The following is an 8,970-nucleotide window of genomic DNA, read 5'->3' as shown; positions in this document are numbered from 1 at the left end:
ACACAATACCATGTAATATTGTGTTAAATCATAATTCAAATCTACAAAACCAAAATTTACATAACCAAATTTACATAAATAGATATAACTGAAAACAGACAAACCACATTTTCCTCTGAATGCTTTATTAATGAGAACGATTAACTGGCTGTTGGAAGAACTCAAGAACAATCATACAGTTAGCAAACACCTGTTACGACACGGCGAAATCGGCGCAGCAGCTCACAATGTGTAGTGCTGCCCAGGGACATGGCAGAGGAAGACTACACTTCCCAGTCATACCCGCGCTCGAGTTCGCCGGAGTTCTGATTACGAACACCTGCAGACACCTAAGGTTATATAAGGGCCTCCTTAGCATTCGCCGCTTGCGAAGTAACCGCTCAGCAGCCTCATCTCTGTTTGTTTACCAAGCCGATCTTGCTACAAGTGTTTTCCCTGGTACTCGACTTAACGCTTGTCTTTCACTACGCTTTTGCCTACGCCCCTGATACCTAGCTTACCTGCTCTCTCCCGACTCGATTCTCGTTCCGCGTTCAGTCACACGTCATCTCTCCGCTTGCCCGCACTTGTCTCCGTCTACGCTCCGTAACAACACCTAATTCAAAGTGCCACATATTTGATCTATTGTTCTCTAGAGCAATGAAATCAGGCAAATGGAAATTGTCTTCAGAGTACTAAGAAATCCTAACACGACATTAGGAATAAATAACTGCATTTGGAAACGAACTCCAAAAAATCATAAAATTGGGAACATGAGCTCGCTTACTATCACACATGGCACTTGGTAGCAAACAGGCAATCTTTAAAGATTAAGGTAAAGAATTGAGGTTAAATGAAGTGTCACTAACCTTTGTGTATTCTGCAAAAGCAATGGGATGTGTCATTTTAGCGAAAATAGTATTAACTGCCGCACATACATTATGAACAGTAGTACTGTACTGATGATTCTACCGTTTAAAAAAATACATTGGCATCGTCGGTATTTTGAAGCTTTGGTATTGCAATACTACTGTAGTACCGGTATACCATGCAACCCTACATTGAAAAGACTGTTAGTCTGAAGGAAAGGAGTGAAAGTGAAGGCTAAAGAGCATTCTAAGGAAGTTAAAGATAAGACAAGAGAATTTCATAACGACATTAAGTCCCTCAAATCTGAGTTCAAGAACAAAACAGAGACTGGTGAGGGAAGTCATAGTAAGGCCAACAATCACTCTGAATGAGTTACAGAGTACAGTGGCTGAAAGTGGAGTGAAGGTGCACCAAACAACCATATCAAGAGCTCTGAAAAATTGAGGACTCTATAGGAGGGTGGCTAGAAAGAAACCACTACTCAAGAAGGGCCATATGAAAGCATGAGAGTGGCAGAGTTTTTTTGTTTTGTTTTGTTTTTTGGTGTGATGAAACCAAGATTGAGATATTTGTTACAAAGCACTATATGTGGTGCAAAACTAACACAGACCATACCTCAGTTAACACCATCGCTACAGTGAAGTATGGTGGTGGCAGAATCATGCTCTGGGGATGCTTTTCATACCCTTGGCTTCTTATCAACTGAAGGGAGAATGGATGGAGCAAAATACAGACAGATATTACAAAATCTGCTTCAGTCTGCTAAAACAAGCAAAAACTAAAGCATGGAAGAAACTCCACCTTTCAGCAGGACAATGATCCCCACCACAAGGCCAAAGCAATGCAGGAGTGGTTAAACACAAAAAAGGTGAATGTTCTACGGGGACCAAGTCAAAGTCCAGATCTGAATCCCACTGAGAATCTGTGGCTCTGTTAGAAAACTGCAGTCAATAATGAACGTCCATCCAACCTGAAGAACCTGGAGCAGATCTGCCAGGAATAATTGGTGAAAATCACTTCCAAACAATGTGCAAAGCTTGTAGGAACTTACCCCAACAGACTTAAAAGCTGTTATTGCACCAAAAAGGTGGTTCTACCACATATTAATCTGAAAGAGTTGAATATGTATGCAAGCAGCATTTTTTTTTTTTAAAAGATCTGCTGAAAATTATGAATTTTGACTTTGAAAATTTACTCTGAAGCTCTGATGGATGTAGAACTACAGGAGAAGCACTAGAGCTGAAAGGTAACACAAGTATGTACCTCCTGAGACAACAGCAAACAGACTCACACCTCCAGGGTCGGGGGTTTGATTCCCACCGTGGCCCTGTGTGTGCGGAGCTTGCATGTTCTCCCGTGCTGCGGGGGTTTCCTCCGGGTACTCCAGTTTCCTCCCCCAGTCCAAAGACATGCATGGTAGTCTGATTGACATGTCCAAAGTGTCCGTAGTGTATGAATGGGTGTGTGAATGTGTACGTGATTGTGCCCTGCGATGGATTGGCACCCTGTCGAGGGTGTACCCCGCCTTGTGCCCGATGCTCCCTGGGATAGGCTCCAGGTTTCCCCGTGACCCTGAAAAGGATAAGCGGTATAGAAGATGGATGGATGGATGGATGCTACTTCAAGCAGTGTTTTTGTTTATTGTTAAATGCTTGATTGTTTTGTCATTGCAGGATATCTGCATGTGACACTAGCTAGGCTGCTGCCATTCATGCGCACATACGATGACTTATATCATCATTTCACTAAAGCTATAAATAGACGGTAGTTATACAGGTGCAACTCAAAAAATTTGAATATCGTGGAAAAGTACATTTTTCCCGTAATTTAATTGAAAAAGTGGAACTTTCATATATTCTAGATTCATTACACATAAAGTGAAATATTTCAAGCCTTTTTTGTTTTAATCTTGAAGATTATGGCTTACAGCTCATGGAAATCAAAAATCCAGTATCTCAAAATATTACAATAAAGAATTTATAGATAATAAATAAACAATAAAGAATACACTATGTGTACGTGTACTGCCTACTAGAACACTACAACATGGTACATGTTTGTGCCTTCGTGCACGATGTTTACATTTCGAGAGAAGCTGTGTTCAAACTAAAGAGGAGGCGCTCGTGCCACAGCTATTACTGGTAAATCGGTATAATAATTTAGCACTATGCTAACTGTACCCAGGCTATGTTAACAGCACCTCAGTGACAATTTTGATTACACTCTACTTAATATTATGACAGTTTCATACTATGAACATTATTTTTTGATAATCGATATGTTCTACACAAAATAATTGTTCAGATTCTTCCAGCAAGCTAACTGTTATATTACCTGAGGTGATAATGGTCTACATTCCCTTGCATAACTAACAGTTGTGTATATTAATGCTTAATAATTAAATTACAATATCCCACATTAACTGGCCCTTATTCTCAAATGAAAGACGGTAAAAACCGTCACCTTTTCTGTTATCCATGTTCCACTTTCAGTGTGCTGGTGGTAAAGTCTTCAGAATTGCTGAAAAGAAAATTATTATTATTTTTTTTTTTTTACATTTGCACTTAAAAAAATAAAAATAAAAAGTATAATTTGCATAAAAGTAAATGATTTTGTTTTTTGCTATACACTGACATTTGTGTTTGAGCTCAAAATATCAGAATTTCAGCTTTCATTTCCTGATATTTACATCTAGCTGTGTTAAATAACTTAGAACATGGCACCTTTGGTGGCAGACCACCCAATTTTTAGGTGAGCAAAAGTATTGGACAGACAGTCTTAAAGTACAGCCCCCTCCGAAACTATTGGAACAGCAGGGCTAATTTTTTTTTTTGACATTTGGGTTTGAGATTAAAATATATATGAGAGGAAAGTTTAGGGTTACAGCTTATATTTCCTGGTATTTACATCTAGATATGTTAAATAATATAAACCATAGAACCTTTTGTTTTCTGAACCAATTTTTAGATGAGCAAAAATATAGGTACAGTTAAGTCTTGAAGTAAATTAAAGTAAATAACACTAAATATTTGGTTGCATATCCCTTGCTTGCAATAACTGTGATTCATTGGCATCACCAAATTGTTGGTTTATTCTTTTGTGATGCTTTTCTGCACTTTTACTGCAGCCTCTTCCAGTTGTTAATTTTGGGGGGGTTCTCACTTCAGCCTCCTCTTCAGGAGATGAAATGCTGCTCAATTGGGTTAAGTTCTGGTGATTAATTTGGCAAGTCTAACACCTTCCACTTTTCCCCCATGGTAAAGTCCTTTGTTGAGTTAGCAGTTTGTTTTGGATCATTGTCTTGCTGCATGATGAAGTTCCTCCCACTTAGAATGGATGCATTGTAAACTTCCGAATTAATTATGTTGCTACCTTCATGAGTTACATCATCAATAAAGATTAGTGAGCCTGTTCCAGAAGCAGCCGTGTAAGCCCAACCCATGACACTACCTCCAGCATGCTTGACTGATGAGCATGTATCTTTTGGATCATGAGCAGATCTTTTCTTTCGCCATACTTTGGCCTTTCAATCACTTTGGTAGCGGTTAATCTTGGTTCCAGAACTTTTGTGGCTCATCTCTGTATTTCTTTGTGAATTCCAATCTGGCTTTCTGATGGTAACTGCTCATGAGTGGTTTCCATCTTGTGGTATGTTCTCTATATTTCTGCACTTGAAGTCTTCAAGTGCCCTGTGAATGTTGTTGGTGATTGTTGATGTCGTTGGACACTAACTGTTGTTTTTAGGTTTCTCTTCACAGCGCTCACAATGTTTCTGTCACCAACTGCTGTAGTTCCCTTTCAAAGAGAACTTTGACGTTTAGCATAACACTATGGGAAGTGCCTCTCGTGCGCGACCGGCATCTGAAGCTTGTATAAAATCATGCCTATTTATAGGCCTGCCATGATCAGGTGACGTGGCAATTAAGCGTGTCGCGTGATATAAATATGACACCTGTGAACCGCGCCATCAGCCTTTATTATCTTCAGTGAAAGACTGCATGTCAGTTGTTTGTGTAAAGAAACAAAAAGACGCTTACAAACAAACACACGCAAAAATAATAGTAATAATTCCTCTCTGACTCCGAGAAGCCAGAAGGATGTGCTAAAAACCGAGAGCAGCATATAAAGAGCTGCTTGAAGTGATTACTAAGGCTGGATGAGCCTTTTTCTCCCCAGTGAAAGTAAATCCCTCACACTGCAGAAACTCCCCTTTCTTCCAGAAGTGCATGACAAAATATCATGCTTCTGGGGGAAAACCATGCCTAAGCTGTATTTATAACCCCATGATGTTGGATTATTCGGCCATTGTGGGGGATGAATGGCATGGCTATTTAGCTATGCTGAAGGTGGAGGAGGCGCTTGCGAGCTACCTCTCTCCATCGATGGCAGGTAATTAGTCGGGCTGGCTTTGCCATCCAAGCCACCATGTAAGGCCACCGTGGCATTGGTGGGCAAGGCCTATGCGGTAGTAGTCTTGCTTGTGGGTCACTGCAGACAATGACAGTGTTGCAAGCCTACCAAGCAGACCTGCTGAGTGAGCTCGACATATGGCGGCATTCAGCTAGTTCCTTCCCTGTTGTCTTGAGTTCACCCTGGCATTAGTGTGAGGGAGACCCAGAAGGTGAGTATGGCAGCCTGCCAACCCCCGCAGACAGCCAGGGGAACCCCTAGCCAAAGTGGTCCCAAGTTTTCAGTGTTCTCTGGTCAGCGAGCTCTCACAGGGCAACGAAAAATCTGATGCTCCAATAGAATGTGGAATAGTTAACGTCACTAAAAGACCATTTGGCAGCGTGGAAACTACTGCCAAATGTGTCTACATGGAATCAGTCTACCGTAGAAAAGGGTTACCGGGTCCAGTTTATAGCTCGACCCCCCCGGTTCAGAGGTGTGCTCACCACAGTAGTCAGCAGACCAGAGCCCGACGTTAGCACAGGAAGTAAGATCCCTCTTGGACAAAGGGGCCATAGAACATGTACCCCGTTCCCTGAGGGAGGTTTACCCCGTTCCCTGAGGGAGGTTTTTACAGCCGTTATTTCCTGGTCTGCAAAAAATAGGAGTATGCGGCCAATTTTAGATCTGCGTCATCTGAACTGTACTCTTCGGACATACAGGTTCAAGATGCTGATGCCCAAACTTATCATTCCACAGATTCAGTTTGAGGACTGGTTTTTGATGATAGATCTAAAAGGTGCATATTTCCACATAGAAATATCGCTAGCTTTATCCCCTCGCACCTTCACAAAGTGCATGGATGTCACTCTGGCTCCATTGTGACTCCAGGGCATCCGTGTACTAAACTACCTGGACGACTGGTTAATTCTAGCACGATCCATGGAACTGGCGGTTCAACATCGAGATGTTGTTCTCGCCCACATGAAGAGCTTGGGGCTCAGGTTGAACCTCAGAAAAGTATGCTTTCTCCAGTGCAGTGGACAACTTTTCTAGGGGTTATAAGGATTCTACTATGATGAGGGCGTTTGTATCCACAACATGCGTAGGGTCAATCCTATCAACACTGAGCAAGATAAAACTGGATCTTGGAAGACTATTGGTGCTTATGGGCCTATTGCACAGGAGACCGTTCAGTGGTGGCTGAGAAGTTGGGGGTTTCGTCCAAGGACGAAACGTCTGAGAATAATCAGTGTCATGCGGCGATGCCTACGTTCTCTGAGAATTTGAGTGTCCCCGGTTTCTAGCCTTGGGTCATACTCTAGGGGTGTCTCCTTAGTGCAAGACGGTAATGACAGACACCTCCCTCACGGGCTGGAGCGCGGTCTCAGACAGCTGTCCAGCTTACGGTCTCTGGTGCGGCCCTCATCTGGAGCGGCATATAAATTGCCTAGAAATGTGATGGAGTCCATATGGCGAGGTTTAGCCAAGCAAGACTGCATGTGTTCGCCTCCGAGGAGACAACACACGGCCCGTTGTGGTTCGCCCTCACTCCTCCCGCACAATTAGGGCTGGACGCCATGGTGCACATGTGGCCGAGGTCACATCTGTATGCTTTTCCCCCATCGCTCTGCTCCCACAAGTTCTAGCGAGAGTTCGCCAAGACATTCTATGTCTGCTGCTAGTAGCACCTTATTGGCCAGCTTGAATATGGTTCTCAGAGATAATATCCCTGCTAGATGGCACTCCTTGGGAGATTCCCATCCGCAGGGATCCACTGTAGACCTAGTGAACTGTGCAATAGCTACAGTCCTGGAGTTCTTACAAGAACATTTCTCAGCGGGGTGGGCTCCTTCTACAATCAGGGTTTACGTGGCTGCCATTTTGGCCAGCCACGCCCCTGTTGATGGAGCCTCTGTGGGGCAACATCCTCTAACTTTGAGGTTTATGCGTGGTGTCAGGCGGCTGAGGCCCATCTTCAGGCCGGGCATACTTTATTGAGACCTTTCTGTGGTCCTGGAAGGTCTGTCAGGTGCCCCATTTGAGCCCTTAGAGTGGATCTACTGTCTCAAGCCGGAGGGCTGATTTATCACCCTCAGCCAGAACTGTGGAAACTGTGGGTCTGGCCCCTGAGGGGCACCAGCTCATAGATTCTGGTCTCACAACTGAGGTTGTAGAGACCATGTTAAATGCTAGAGCACCATCCACAAGGAAATTGTGTGCACTCAAGTGGCAGCTTTTTGTCTTGTGGTGTGAGGAACGTCAGCTAGACCCAGTGAACTGCACAATAGCTACAGTCCTGGAGTTCTTACAAGAACGTTTCTCAGTGGGGTGGGCTCCTTCTACAATCAGGGTTTACATGGCCGCTGTTTCGGCCAGCCATGCACCTGTTGATGGAGCCTCTGTGGGGCAACATCCTCTAACTTTGAGGTTCATGCGTGGTGTCAGGCGGCTGAGGCCGGTCCACAGGCTGCGCATACCTTCCTGGGACCTTTCTGTGGTCCTGGAAGGTCTATCAGGGGCCCCGTTTGAGCCCTTAGAGTCAGCCTCTGAGAAGCTTCTGATTCTAAAGGTAGGTCTTCTGCTGGCCCTGACATCTCTCAAGTGAGTAGGAGATCTACAAGCTCTCTCTATTGCCCCTTCCTGCCTTGACTTTGCCCCTGGATTAGCCAAGGCCTTCCTGTATCCTATGCTGGATTATATTCATAAGGTGCCTACATCAGCCCACCCTGTGGTGTTGCAGGCTTCCTGTCCTCCTCCATTCCCCACACCAGAACAAGAGAGAATGCACCTGCTGTGACCAGTAAGGGCTCTCTGTACTTACGTCCACTGCTTCGGACAGCTAAGTTGGAGCAGCTGCTGGTCTGCTTTGGTGGTGACAGTAAAGGTGATGCTGTGTCAAAGCAGCGCATCTCTAATTGGATAGTGGAAGCAATCTCTATTGCTTATGAGGCGCGCGGTCTCGCTACCCCTCTGGGCATAAATGCTCATTCCACTAGGGCGGTCGCCTCCACAAAGGCTTTGTCCAAAGGGGTATCCTTACAGGATGTGTGTGCTGCTGCAGGGTGGTCTACGCCACACACATTCATTCGTTATTACAGCCTGGATGTTCATTCCATGCCGGGCTCGAGTGTCTTGCAGTGACCCTCGGGCTTGGGTCTTTTTGAACAGGCCGTGCCCTCGGTATGACGGAGTAGGTATTCCCGTTCCCATAGTGTTATGCTAAACGCAACGTTGAAGTTCCCTTTGAAAGGGAACGTCTAGGTTACGCATGTAACCCTGTTCCCTGAGAAGGGAACGAGACGTTGCGTAGCTTTGTCATACCAGGGCAGGCCTGTGAATTGCGTCTTCGCTTCAGATAATAGAGGCTGATGGTGCGGTTCACAGGTGCCATATTTATATCACGCGACGCGCTTAATTGCCACGTCACCTGATCATGGCAGGACTGTAAATAGGCATGATTTTACACAAGCTTCAGATGCTGGTCGCGCACGAGAGGCACTCCCATAGTGTTATGCTAAACGCAACGTCTCGTTTCCTTCTCAGGGTACAGGGTGACATGCGTAACCCAGACGTTTTCCTTGGCCAACCTGTTCCATGTCTGGTTGTTAGTACACCAGTGGTTTCTTTCTTTTTTAGAACATTCCAAATTGTAGTATCGGCTATGCCCAAATGGTTGTGCAGTGGCTCTGATAGATTTCCCCCCTTTTTTCAGCTTCAAAACAGCTCTTC

This window comes from Ictalurus furcatus, chromosome 11, assembly GCF_023375685.1.
Source record: "Ictalurus furcatus strain D&B chromosome 11, Billie_1.0, whole genome shotgun sequence".
Lineage (NCBI taxonomy): Eukaryota > Metazoa > Chordata > Actinopteri > Siluriformes > Ictaluridae > Ictalurus > Ictalurus furcatus.
This window is presented reverse-complemented; position numbering follows the sequence as displayed.